We start from the raw sequence: 14,271 nt of genomic DNA on the forward strand, positions 1-14,271 counted from the left end.
CTTCAAAATTATTCTGCTGTGGTGGTTTTAGAGTTTTAACAGTCATGGCCTACTCGTTCTAGATGAAAGGGCTCATGCATCTGTCTAAATTTACAATGACTGAGCACTTTTTGGTAAATAATCAGAAAGATAGGCAAGGTGAGATCTTGAAGAGGAAACGTAAACAGCTGGATGAAGTAGTTATTGGAGAATTCTATCGACATGGGCCCGAAGGACGCTCAGAGGCAAAGGGAGAGCTATGGAAGGCATGGCCTGAAGCAAGGGCTAGAGACGGGAATCCGCCTCCTTAAAGCTGGGAGGGCCTGGGAAAGGCTCTAACTTGGGCAGGGTGTATAAGTGCTGGAACCCTGAAAAGAAAGGCATGTGCTGAGACAGTAGTGAAGAGAAGCGAAGAAGGACTTGGTGGGGTGTTAGGGAGGGGTGTACAAAGCAGGTTTGAAATTCTAACAAAGGTGGGCTGTTCAAATTCTGTTAAAGTATCATATACAGTCATCCTTCAGTAGCTGCAGGGGATTGGTTTCAGGTACCCTCCATGGGTACCACAATCCAGGGATGCTCAGGTACCTTGTATAAAATGGCCTAGGGCAACAGATGCAATCTGCTTTCCACACATGTGGGTTTTGCATCTGTGATACAGAGGGTGGACTGAATTCCTCCAACTGAGCTGTTGATTGATTCTCTTAAACATTGAATTAGCAGCGTGTGTGCTGAAAGTGATGGACCCTTTCAGATACCAATAGGTACAATAACCAGCTATTGCCTTTGGATCTTAGAGCAACAGGAAAATAAACGGCTAAGTGAGAGGAAGCCATTAACTGTGTGAGTAAGGCAGGAGGGCTTCCTGGAGGAGGTGATATTTGGACAAGAACCTAATGGAGGTGTTTTCTCAGGTAAAGAAGGAAGGGCATGTCGTGAGGAAAACAATGTGCAAATGATTTAAACTGCAGAAGAGCACAATCCACTCCAGTATTCTTGCCTGGAGAATCCCCTGGACAGAGGAGCCTGCCAGGCTACAGTCCATAGGGTCACATCAGGTTGGACACGACTGACGTGACTTAGCACACGTGCATGCATAACTTGCTCAGAAACGGGGAGAGGTTCAGCAGGTAGAATTAGTGGAATGTGGCGGAAATGACATGAGGTAGTCCAGAAACATTTTGGGGCAATTCTTCATTTTTTCCCAGCATTTTTATGTGCCAGATTAAGCATTGGAAATATAAAAATCAGTGAGACAGTATGGTCTTTGTGCTCAAAGACCTTATAATGTAGCACAGGGAGATGGGTAGACAGATAAACGCACAGAAGTTAAGGGCAGGTGTTGTTTTGGAGGCAGAAAGTAGAGAGTGTCAGGCCCGACTTGGGCAAGAGAGAAATCCGGAAAATCTCAGTACAATTTACGAAGGAGTTCAGATTTCATCCAGGGAGCACTGTAAAAATATTTATTAATAAACAGAAGTCTCAATGAAATAGACTTGGGAGACCAAACTGGGGAGTTCTCTAAACCCTGGGAGGATAGCGGAGCCCAACAGGGAGAAGACACTCTTCTTTCCTGGCGGGGATTCAGCCAGTGAAAAGCCATGGACTCTTTGTTGGCTAAGTCCTCCCAACTTCCTTTTCCCTTTTGTAAAAGTGGCCCCCTTTCTGAGACTTTCACGGGTCGCAGATTTCCAGGTGCATTTCTCTGCTGATCCTGAATGAATCCGTCTTTTTGCTGGAGAAGTTACCAGCAGTCTATTTGTTTTAGGTCAGCAACACCGAAGGTAGTACAGGGATTTTTAAGCTTCTTGCCTGGAGAATGCCCAGGATGGGGGAGCTTGGTGGGCTGCCATCTGTGGGGTCACACAGAGTTGGATATGACTGAAGTGACTTAGCAGCAGCAGCAGCATGATGAAGTTACCTTTTTAAAAACTATTACTGTGAAAAATTATACACATTCAAATGTATACAGAAGAGGATAATGATCTCTATAGTTTCCTCACATTTTCCCCCAGTCCTGTATTATATTGAAGCAAATTTGTATATGTTTTATGATGGTGTTGCTGGCAGAGCTTAAGCAGGGACAGGGCGAGAAGGGACCTGGGTCTGACACTCATAACCAAGAATGGCCGTTTCAGGACCTTGAGCAGCAAGTGTCAAAAGACCAAGACTCTGCTATTCTGATATATGCATACAAAGGCCCAGTAACAGTTTCAAGCACCAGCAATTCAGTTTGCCTTATTTTCAGCATGACTTTGAGCTTGTAAGTAGTTTTGCTAATTTCTCCTTCTGCTCTAATATCTTCCTGACTCACTGACATCTATAAATATTCACTCAGTTTAGGAGAAGATATTTTTAAAATATTTGTAAAAATCTATAGCTTAAAATGTACCCATATGTCTAAAGGAGATTAAAAAAAGATCAATAGATGAAATATATACATATAACTTTATTGAGAGGGCAAGGATCAGAACCTATTTGCTAGTCCCCCAACATTCATTTCTGTAGCTGATACGAATGGTAAGAATGTTTTGGACATGAGTAGGTGTTTAGAGTTTTAAGACATGGCAGAGAGGGGGCAAGATGGTTTCATTTTTGTGTAGGTCATAAAACAGGGATTCAGTTTCATTCTTTTGCATGCAGCTGTTCGGTTTTCTGCTTGTTGAAGAGACTGCCCTTTTCTGCTTGTATACTCTTGGCTCCTTGGTCATGAAGTAACTGACCAAATATGCATGGATTTATTTCTTGGCTGTCTCTTCTGTTCCACTGATCTATGTGTCTGTTTTTATGACAGTACTGTACTGTTCTGATTACTGTAACTTTGTAATACAGTTTAAATCAGGAAGTGTCCCTTCAATTTTGCTCCTCCTTCTCAAGATTGCTTGGGCTACTTAGGGTCTTTTGTGGTCCCATACATGTTTCAGGGTGGTTGTTGTTGTTGTTGTTTCCTGTGAAAAATGTCATTGGAGTATTAGTTGCTTTACTGAGATATAATTCACACACCATAAAGTTCACCCGTTTAAAGTGTACAATTTGATGGCTTTTAGTATATTCACAAGGTGGTAATCCGTCACCACAGTCAGTGTTAAGAGATCTTCATTACCGCCAAGAGAAAGCCTACTCCCCTTAGTGAATCTCTCCAATCATTTTGTCTCCCCTAACCTTAGGCAACTACTAATCTATTTTTGTTTCTATAGCCTTCCCTATTCTGCACATTTCATATGAATGGAATCAGGCAATATGTAGTTCCTTGACTGACTTCTTTCACTTAGCTTAACATTTCCATGTTCATCCATGCTGGAACATGCCTAAGCACGTCATTTCTTTTTATCACCGAGTCATTGTATGGATACGACACATTTTGCTTATTCACCAGTCAGTGGATGGTGATTTGTGTTCTCTCCATTTTTTGGCTGTGATGAATACTTCTGCTCTGAATATTTCCATACAAGTTTTGGTGCAGACGCCTGTTTTTGTTTCTTCTGAGTAGAATTGGTGGATCATACGTTAACACCTTATTTAGCCATTTGAGGAACTGCCCGTTTCTTTTTCAAAGTGGCTGCACCCTTGTACATTCCCAACAGCAGTGAAGATAAAGTCCTATTCCACTACATCTTTCCAGTGGAGGTTGTCATCTGTGTTTAGGATTATAGTCACTCTGGAGGATTATTAAGAGAGGAAGTGAGATTCGGTGGCTAAGAAGAGTGTTGATTCAGTCAGCTTAAAGCCAGTAAGTTGAGAAAACCTAGACACTTACATACATTATGTTACACTTTAAAGTTTGCGCATGTTATTTCCTTGCAATCATGAGAACATTTTAGGGTTGGAAGTCCTGTTGTGCCCATTTTAGGGAAGAGGAAACAGCAGCAGTGGTCGTGTCTTCCTCCGCATCACCTGCTGATGCTGCTGTATTTGGGCTAGCCCTCTGCTTCCACCTCTGCAGCCTTGGTCGGCTCCTTCTGAGATGTGAACTTCTACGAGGAGACTGGGCTTCCCTCGTGGCTCAGTGGTAAAGAACCCACCTGCCGATGCAGGAGACATGGGTTTACTCCCTGGGTCGGGAAGATCCTCTGCAGAAGCGAATAGCAACCCACTCCAGTATTCTTGCCTGGGAAATCCCATGGACAGGGGAGCCTGGTGGGCCACAGTCCCTGGAGTTGAAGAGTCAGGCATAACTGAGCGACTAACAGACACACACACACACGAGGCTACTTGTTCTAGCCAGTGAAGTTTCCCTTCTTAAAGTGATTAATGAAATGTGAAAGTGATTGCTTCTGGAAAATTCAGGAAGAAAAGAACGTGGAAAACAAACTGAATTCATTGAAAAGCAAAAGAGGAAGTTACATGTGTTTTCGATGAGAGTCACCCTGGAGGATTATTAAGAGAGATAATGATATCTATCCTCTACCTGCTCTTGAGTCACCTCTGTCCTGGGTTTCTTCCACCTGTGAGATCATTATTTCTCCTCCCTGAAGATGCTGAGTTGTCTGAAACCCAACTACATCAGGGATTGGTAAACTGGTCTGTGAGCCCTCTGTTTTCATAGCAGAGAAGGGGTTTTTGTTTATTTCTTTTTTTTCTTTACAGTTACAACAACTGACAGAAATCAGAAGAAAAAGACTATTCCACGATGTAAGACACTTACACTAAACTTAGATGTCGGTGTCCATAAATAAAATTTTGCTGGAGCTCATCCATGCGTGATTGTGCATGTATTGTCCACAGTAGCTTTTGTCCCACAGTTACTGGGTTGAGGAGCTGCAGCAGAGATCTGCAGACCCTGAAATATTTACTCTGGCCTTTATCAGAAGAATGTTGCTGACGCCTGATACATCACGGTTCCTGTAATTAGGAAGTACCGCTGTTGACCATCTTAACAACACATCTAATCTTAGGATTGAAAGGGACTCAATCACTTGTCTATATCATTCACCAGAACCGCAGTTTTACTCTTTTTCAAAGGCTGCCTGGTGTCCTGGTGTCGGCAGAGGGACAGGTTTAAAATGAAAATCAACCTAAAAAGAAACAACTCATCCGATTGGGTTTGTGGAGTATCTTTGCACTCCCCACCCCCACCGTGACCTTTATGTAGGTTTCAGGCAAGCACATGTGACAAAGGGGATGTATTTCTAATCCCCACCTAAGAGCTGCTGTCTTGACGCTGTTATTGTTTCGGTGTGAACTTTAGAACAATCGCCTCTGCTATTTTGGCACATGGAGACTTGCCTCCACGGTAATTATTTTGCAACCCACAAAAGTAATTATAAAATCAAATAATTAGCTTCTAAACAAGCTGTAACCCCAACGATGACTCTTGGGAGGGGAATGAAGCTCCGTTCTTTAGTTTTCATTTTTGGGACTGTCACCTTCTGCCTCTCTTGCCCCATTTACCTCCGTTTTTTGTGTTAACGTCAAGTTCAGTGGCAGTCTTCAGTGACGCACCAGCTACTCTTGAGGCGGCTTTCTGAAACAGTAGTATCGCTCCAAGGTTATGAGCAGAAAGAGGAGCAAGCAAGAAGAGGGAAAAGTGAAGCCTGGATTAATTCTTCCAATGATAAGAAATCCACTTGTAAAAGGGTGTCACAGCCTACCACACTCCATACCTGCTTTGGGCTGGAATTTTGGGGAGCTGCTCTGTAGTGAGACCTCCAGATTCTGAAGGTGTTCTCAGTGAGAGTTGGCACCAGGATTTCCTGGCACAGGGAGAGGAATGCAATCTGCCACATGGTTAATGACTGTCCATCACTGACAAGCTGGCCACAGAGCAGAATTGGGGGTTATTTCTTGAGAGACTTAAGTCTGTTTATGGGCAAGTGTTTGTCTGCCATATACAGCAGATACTGTGGTTAATGTTTATATGTTTGGAAACTTACTCCTCTGATGAACTCGGCTACTCCTCCACGATGAAAGGCTGTTTCCAGCAGCTGATCTTGGCTATGGGTGCTATGATGGATTTGCTGCGTATCTCCAAATCTCAGTGACTCACTGATGCATGAGTCCCTTCCCGAGCTCACTAAAGAAGCCAAACAGTCCCCAGACAGAAGCTTATCATCCCCCAGATGAACACACAGTGAACCTTTCTGCTGGCCCAGAGCCCTATTATTTGCGTATCCACATTGAAGAGTATGCTACAATTTCCAGTTAGCCACGGTATGAATTATTCATGCCCTAGAAGCAGCCTGTGGTCAGAACGCCACCGCCTGAAGTAAAACGGAAGACAAAGGAACAGGTTTTCATATTTGCAGCTGACAGCGCCCTTTGCAGTGGGAGCACAAGTAATGAGCTAGGACCGCTCCCATCCTTCTTCCCTGTCTTTGAGGCGGAATCATGAACGTGAATGCCGGTGTCTTGCGGTCAGACGATAGATGTAACTTGGGTTACTGGTGAGTGTTGTAGTCACTGGGCTGTGTGCCTAGGTCAGTTTTTCAACGTTTTCCAAGAATACAGAAGAGGGAATACATAGGAAAAGGAGCATCTGTGTTCAAGAGCTAAAAGTAAAGACCAGAGATATAAGGACGAGAGTTACCCTTTGGAAGAAGAAACTTGTGAGTATCTTAGAAGACCTTCATGTATAAACCAGATAAGAGGGGGGATGGCTCTGGTTTGGGCGGGACTACCCTCACAGAGTGCCCTAGAGTCCTGAAGCTTTCCAGTTGACTTATTTTTTTTTTTAAGATTTTTTTTGATATCGACCATTTTAAGTCTTTATTGAATTTGTGACAGTATTGCTTCTGTTTTATGTTTTGGTTTTTTGACCCCGAGGCATGTAGGATCTTAGGTTCCCAACCAGGGGTGGAACTTACACCCCCTGTACTGAAAGGCAAAGTCTCAACCACTGGACCACCAGGGAATCTTGAAGCTTTCCCATTTAAAACTTGTTCTCTGCTCTGCTCCATTTACATGAGATACAGTGTAGAGTGATTATTGCATTTTTAGAATATAAACATCAACTCATAACTGGGGACATTATATAGCCCCAGTTTTTATCTTATAAAGATGATGAAGCATCTAACAGAGCAGCTTCTGACATAAATAAGGTATAACCAAATAAGGTATCGGTTTCTTTTGTGTGTGTTTGTGTATGGTCCCTCCCAAGGTAGAGTTAATTTGGGGGAAAATGTATATATTGGGTGAAGATTTGCATGGCATTATGTATAAATGGGTTTTAATAGAAAATCTTTAGCTTCAGATTATTTCAAGAAGAATGTTTAATCTCATGTCGACATTAATAGTCACCTATGTAAAAAAGACCACTGCTCAAAATGAAATTGGACCAGGTGTACAGTCCTCTTTGCTTCCTCTCCAACAGGCAGCTCCAATACTTTGGCCACCTGATGTGAAGAACTGACTCATTTGAAAAGACTGCTGATGCTGGGAAAGATTGAAGGCGGGAGGAGAAGGGGAGGACAGAGGATGAGATGGTTGGATGGCATCACCAACTCAATGGACATGAGTTTGAGTGAACTCAAGGAGTTGGTGATGGACAGGGAGGCCTGGCGTGCTGCAGACCATGGGGTCGCAAAGAGTTGGACCCTACTGAGCAACTGAACTGAACTAATAGCCGGCTCAGTGGTAAAGAATCTTCCTGCCAATGCAGGAGGCTCAGGAGACATGGGTTTGATTCCTGGGTTGGGAAGATCCCCTGGAGGAGGAAATGGCATCTCATTCCAGTATTCTTGCCTGAAAAATCCTATAGACAGAGGAGCCTGGCAGGCTACAGTCCATGGAGTCACAAAGAGTTGGACACGACTGAGCACATATCTGTCTCTAACACTGTAGATGGAAACTTGTTGAAATTCACCATTAGATTTATCAGCATTGAGGACCAAATAGGAATGACACTTAGCATTTAAACCATAAGTAGATGGGTCACTGTGTATGACTCGCTCAAAGTACATAATTCACCATGAATGAAATGACACAAAGTCACTTTGAAAATATCATAGCCATAAATTATTGTGAGATTTAACTGGGAGTGTTTCCACTATGCTTTTAGAAAGCAAACACGGCTTATTTTTATTGCAGAATCTAAGAGTGCAATTCCTGGCAGTGTTTACCAGACAGCAGGAATTAGCAGCCTCCAGGGGAGGGTTAGGAAAACAAAGCACCCTCTGGGAACCCAGGTCCCAAGTCCTGGTGCCAGTAGCCTCGATACAAACTGGCCTCAAACAAATTCTGTCTTGGCTTCGGTTTCCCTCCTTGTGAAAGCAAGGAAAGGAGAGGCGGATCGTGCTTGTTTTTCCAGAGGGTCTTGAGAATCTTCAGAAGGCTTTTAGAAATTTTTCAAGAATAGAAAACACGGCGGGGAGGTGCAGGGTTGGGGGGCAGTGTTATGGTTTTCAGTCCATGGTGCCAGCTCCCGCATTCAAAAGGGATGAAGGGCCTGCGTCTGTCTTTTCTCCTTGTATTCTCCTCTCTGAGGTCCGTGGTGATGGTTGGTGGAAGGATGTAGAGCCAGGCAGGCTGAGGAGCTTGCGGGACTGGGAGAACCGTTGTCACATTCTCTCAAGGTGAAAGAGCGGAGGGCTTCCCTGAGCTCCGTGAACAGATGATTCTGCCATCTGCTTCCGGCTGTGCGTGGCCTCCCGCACACCCAGCCGAGCCCCCTGCAGACTTGCAGGTCACAGAGCAGTGTGCTTTCAGAAGAGCAGGCTCCTGAAAGCTAGGCCAGAGACTCCAGCGCCTTGCCCACGGCTGGTCCCCCAAAAAGACCAAGGCTCTCCCATCAAGCCAGAGGGGTGGGCCAAGGCCCCAGGGAGAAGGAGCCTCTTCAGAATGCAGTCCTCTGTGGTCCCGCTGATGGAGAAGGCAGTGGCACCCCACTCCAGTACTCTTGCCTGGAAAATCCCATGGACGGAGGAGCCTGGTGGGCTGCAGTCCATGGGGTCGCTAAGAGTTGGACACGACTGAGCGACTTCACTTTCACTTTCCTGCATTGGAGAAGGAAATGGCAACCCACTCCAGTGTCCTTGCCTGGAGAATCCCAGGGATGGGGGAGCCTGATGGGCTGCTGTCTATGGGGTCGCTTAAGAGTCGGACACGACTGAGCGACTTCCCTTTCACTTTTCATTTTCATGCATTGGAGAAGGAAATGGCAACCCACTCCAGTGTTCTTGCTTGGAGAATCCCAGGGATGGGGGAGCCTGGTGGGCTGCCGTCTCTGGGGTCACACAGAGCTGGACATGACTAAAGCGACTTAGCAGCAGCAGCAGCAGCTGTCCCGCTGAATCCGTAGGTATCACAGACTTTTAAGTGCACAAATATGCCTGTGACTTGGGGATAAAAGTGGTCAGAGCGGAGATTATGGACTAGTCAGGTAGTAGATAGTACTTCCCTGGTAGCTCAGAGGTTAAAGTGTCTGCCTGCAATGCGGGAGACCTGGGTTTGATCCCTGGGTCAGGAAGATCCCCTGGAGAAGGAAATGGCACCCCACTCCAGTACTCTTGCCTGGAGAATCCCATGGACGGAGGAGCCTGGTGGGCTACAGTCCATGGTGTCGCAGAGTCGGACACGACTGAGCGACTTCACTTTCACTTTCAGGTAGTAGATGGGTTAATCGGAGTGCTCGGTACCTCTGCCTTGGCTTTTAATTTACTCCCTTTCCTTCCTTACAGACATGCAGGGTCCATTTTATTCACTTCTTCCTGACACACAAAGTTTAAATTAGCTGTATCGCTTGTGGGAAAATAATACATTTTCTGCCCGGCACACCCACATACTGAGGTCTGTCCTTTTTAGATGGTGTAAAGCAGAAAAGACAAGGTCTCCCTTGCCATTTGGAAACTACGGTCTATCCAGATTCCAAGGTCTGTGCCCTTCCAGCAGAGACCCACAGAACCACTGAACTTCCTGCCAAAGACCTCCACCCGTAAAGTAGGCTGCGTCTCGCGCCTCTGCTATTGAACTTCTCAAAGCAGCTCTGATTACAGTGTAAGAAACTTTAGCACTCAAGTCTTGACCTTCAGTGTTAGGAATTGTTGTCATTTTTAATGAGATGTTTTCCAGAATGTGTTCCACAGAACACATGCTCCATGGGATGGTAATAGATGGTATGTAAAAAATTTCAAGACCAAGCTAATTTGGAAAAAACTGAGCTGAACAAAGTTAAGTAGATTGGTTTAATCTCTGAGCATTGGTGTGCCCACGTGCTTAGAGAAACTTCAAGAACAGAATGTTTATACTTATTTACCCAGATTGATTTCATCATACACAGTGTTGTTGGTTTTCTTTTTTATTTCCTTGGCGGGTGGGGAGCATCACAGGTGATGAATATCCTAGGGAAGAATTCACGTGTGGCTTCAGAATTTTCCCAGAGAAATGCTGCATTGATGGATTGCTTCCCTCTTGTGAAAGATACAGAATCCTACAGAACAATGAGTTTCGGTCATGACTTTTTCTTTCTGACCGGAAGCTACTGGTGTTAAGCTTCATGGTAACTGCAAAGAAATACTTTCACTTTTGCTGAACATGTATTATTCAGTGATTTTTGACTAAAAGAGCTATGAATGCAAGTTACTATACCTTCGTTTCAGTCAGTCCAGCAATTAGGTACTTTTTCAGTTTCCCGAGTTAGGCTATAAGGTTGAACCGTATGGCAGGGCTGGAGCTTCTAGAGATCTGGGTCTCCATATGTGGAACATTTCAGGCCCATGTTCCTCAGCCTCATGATTATTGACATTTTGGACTGGATATGCCTTTGTTGGGGGCGGGAAGTGGTATTCTGTACACTGCAGAATATTTAGCAGCTTTCCTGACCTCTGTTCTGGCTTCCCAAGTGGCTCAGTGGTAAAGAATCTGCCTGCCAAGCAGGAGGCGTGGGTTCAATCCCTGGGTTGGGAAGTGCCCCTGGAGAAGGAAATGGCAACCCACTCCAGTATTCTTTCCTTGCAGAATTCCATGGACAGAGGAGCCCGGCTGGCGATGGTCCATGGGATTGCAGAGTTGGACACGACTGAGCGCAGACATGCTGCCCTCTGTCCACTATGTACCAGTAGCATCCATTACTAACATCTTCAGATGCATCTGGTACTTTTAATTTGGTAGGAGGACAAAGAAGGTAACTGCCTTTGAGAGAACAGAGTATTAGAGTTCCTGGGAGCAAGCAGCATGCCACGTGCCATGCTGGGTGTCCCTGGGGACGCACAGGGAGGGCCAGGAGGCAGGACCCAGAGATACTATAGCCCAGAGTCTTTATTGTGCTTTTTGCTGGAAAAGAACGGGCGAATCAAGGTAGGTAACTTTGAGCGAGTTTAGGATTGGTTCGTTTGAACGATTTTGACTGGCTCATGGTTATAAAGGTGGTCTCTAGTTGTTCCGTTCCTGGCCCTGGGATGATTGAGGGCAGAGGAAATATTCACTTGCTGTGTGAGAGTTAGATCCAGGAGAGGGTTGGGGGATAAGCTTTTGATTACTGGGTTTGCCTTGGAAAGGTGCTCTGGCAGGCAAGTTGCTTACTATCTCTAGGAATTAGCTAGTTCTGGGAGGGGCAGTCTCCCCAGGCCCCAGGATGTCAGAGCATCATCAAATACAGAAAATATTTAAACACAGCCTTCATACACCCACTTCCCACTTGTGGCAACCAAAAATGTTTCCAGGTAGTGCCAAATGTCTGCCCCCTCCCCCAAGGGAAAGGGGGCAGAGTTGCTCCTGGGTTTAGGGGGAGCTGATTAAGGGGACTTCTCTGGCGGTCTAGTGGTTTAGCCATGGCCTTCCAGTAATTCAGGGGGCTCGGGTTTGATCTCTGTTCAGGGACCTAGGACCCTTACATGCCTAAGAGGCCAAAAAGAAAAAAAAGGCAATATTGTAACAAATTCAATAGAGACTTTAAAAATGGTCCACAGGTAGAAAATCTTAATAAAAAGGAATCATGGATGAAGGGCCAAGGTGAGAGGTGCCAAGCCTGAGTGCGGTCACCAAGGCTCGAGATCAGTGTGGACTAAAGCCCAGGAGGGACATCTGTGTGAAGGGGGCTGCAGTGGATTGGCAGAAGTCAGGAGGGCAGAAATCCTAAGTGGGAGGGTTCAGAGAGCAGGAACACAGAGGGGAAGGAAGCGTGAGTATATATGTGGCCAGATAATAACAACAAGGACATCTCAGTCACTTGCTGTATGCCAAGCCCAGTGCCAGTGACGGGCAATGTGGGTTTAATCTTCTAAAGAGCCCCATGAGTTAAGTACTGTTTATCTCAGCTTGGCAGAAAAGAAAACAGCCTCCAAGGGATTAAGCAACAGGTTGGTTTCACCGGTAGTGAGTGGTGGGGTTAGGATTTGAAATCAGGTCTCTTTTTTATTACAAGGTAGTTAAGATATATTTAATAAATGACAAGCAGAAGTGTCTGGACTTACACAGATGCACTGCACGGAATGATGGTAGATTCTTCAGCAGAGGGGTGATCATGTGGAAAGGGTATTTTGGTTTGACTCCTGGCATCAGCTCTGCAGCAGGCATGAGCAAATGGGTTGCAGGTGGGGTGGGGTGGTGCTGAACAGGATCAAACAATACAGTTGTGATGATCTGTACTTGGCCAAAGGTAATCGCAATAGGCAATGGCACCCCACTCCAGTACTCTGGCTTGGAAAATCCCATGGATGGAGGAGCCTGGTGGGCTGCAGTCCATGGGGTCGCTGAGGGTTGGACACGACTGAGCGACTTCACTTTCACTTTCCTGCATTGGAGAAGGAAATGGCAACCCACTCCAGTGTTCTTGCTTGGAGAATCCCAGGGACAGGGGAGCCTGGTGGGCTGCCGTCTATGGGGTTGCACAGAGTTGGACACGACTGAAGTGACTTAGCAGCAGTAGTAGTCGCAATAGGACTGGAGCAGAAAGGGGCGTCAGAGATGTTTCTTGACAGTAGCAAATAAAGGCTGAAGGGATAAAGAAGAGAAAGTGACTCCATAGTGTCTAACACAAAAGCCTAGAAAACCGATGCTCCCTTCCCATTGCCTTCTCTGCAATGGGAAGGGCATTGGGTGTAATAGAACGTCAGGCTGGGATCTTAGGAACAGCGTAGAATACGGGCCCACTTAAAGATTTTGGTTCTTTTCGTTCATTTCCATGGTTTCCTTGGTGGCTCAGACGGTAAAGAATATGCCAGCAATGCAGGAGACCTGGGTTTGATCCCTGGGTCAGGAAGATCCCCTGGAGGAGGAAATGGCAACCCACTCCAGTATTCTTGCCTGGAGAATTGCATGAACAGAGGAGCCTGGCAGGCTGCCGTCCACGAGGTCACAGAGTTGGGCACGACTGAGCGACTGACGCTCTCACTTCTCCATGCCTCATTTTTAGTTTTCATGGTAGTGTATACTTCTGTTACACTCACTATGATCTAGGCTCTCCTCTCTGCACTTTCCATACATCAGTTCATTCCCCATGGTGACCTCTGAATGCAGCCCCCATTTTCCAGATGAGGAAACTGAGGCTTAGAAAGATTTGCTATCTTGCCACAAATACGGCAAATATGTGCCAGAGTCACCGCGTACTCAGCTTTGCAGCTTCTGGAGCACATTATTGACACTCAGCTGCTAGGCCTTTTAGCATCATTATCTCCTCTCATCACTGGGTACACTTATGTACTTCTTGGTTTTCTCACCTGTGACCTGCAGAAGCTAAGCTTATACATCCTGTTTATCTCTTTCACACTGGGTCTGAATGATAGTTCTACTTTTTAGGCAAATCAGACCTAATTCTGTTATTTATTATAACAGAGACCTTTTTCTTCAAAAGAAATGGGTTTTCAAATGTCTTCCTTTTAAGACCTTGGTTGGCCCAGGAAGAAAGACCCTCTCCTTGAAGTCCCAGGGCCCAGAGCCTTGTCCACAGGAAGCCACTCTGCTGTCCCTGAACCTCTTTCCCCTCATCTGTGAGCTCCTTGAGGGCAAGATGCTGTTTTATATGTTTTTGTATTCCTGGCACATAATGTGTTCCCAGTAAAAGATCAATAATTTTGTTTTGTTTTTGCTTTTTAATGACTTCAGGCCGAGGAAATTAGATTTTGTAAGTTGCATTTGGCATAACATTACCATGATTTGAGTAAACTCTTTTCCCAAAGAAAAGCATAGTATGAGCCTTCAGGATGACCACAAAAACAGATGCAGGAGGTCCTATCGAAAGGAAAGGAAGCTTCTTACCTAGGCAGTAGAAAGCAGAGGGCTTCCATGCCTCAGAGTATGAGCACAAGTGTGGAGTTGATGTGACTTACTGTTGAAGAGTTTAGATGGCGTTGCCCATAAAGGGCCAGGCAGTAAACATTTTAGGCTTTCATCATACGATCTCTGTTGCAACCCCTCGCCTCTGCT

The 14,271-nt window shown here is 45.4% G+C and overlaps 1 protein-coding gene across 11 annotated transcripts in view; it reads left to right on the forward strand.

Moving 5' to 3' along the window:
- PHACTR1 (phosphatase and actin regulator 1) overlaps window positions 1-14,271 on the forward strand; it is a 515,267-nt gene that overhangs the window by 277,316 nt on the left and 223,680 nt on the right. Inside the window, exon 1 of one of the 11 annotated variants that reach the window (XR_005722672.1) lies at window positions 5,844-6,521. The exons of the other annotated variants lie outside the window; for them this stretch is intronic. The gene's annotated coding sequence lies outside the window, so the exon portion shown is untranslated. Of the gene's footprint in view, window positions 1-5,843; window positions 6,522-14,271 lie in introns of those variants that run through there. 11 annotated transcript variants of the gene reach the window in all.

The sequence above is a fragment of the Oryx dammah genome, unplaced genomic scaffold, assembly GCF_014754425.2.
Source record: "Oryx dammah isolate SB20612 unplaced genomic scaffold, SCBI_Odam_1.1 HiC_scaffold_11, whole genome shotgun sequence".
Classification (NCBI taxonomy): domain Eukaryota; kingdom Metazoa; phylum Chordata; class Mammalia; order Artiodactyla; family Bovidae; genus Oryx; species Oryx dammah.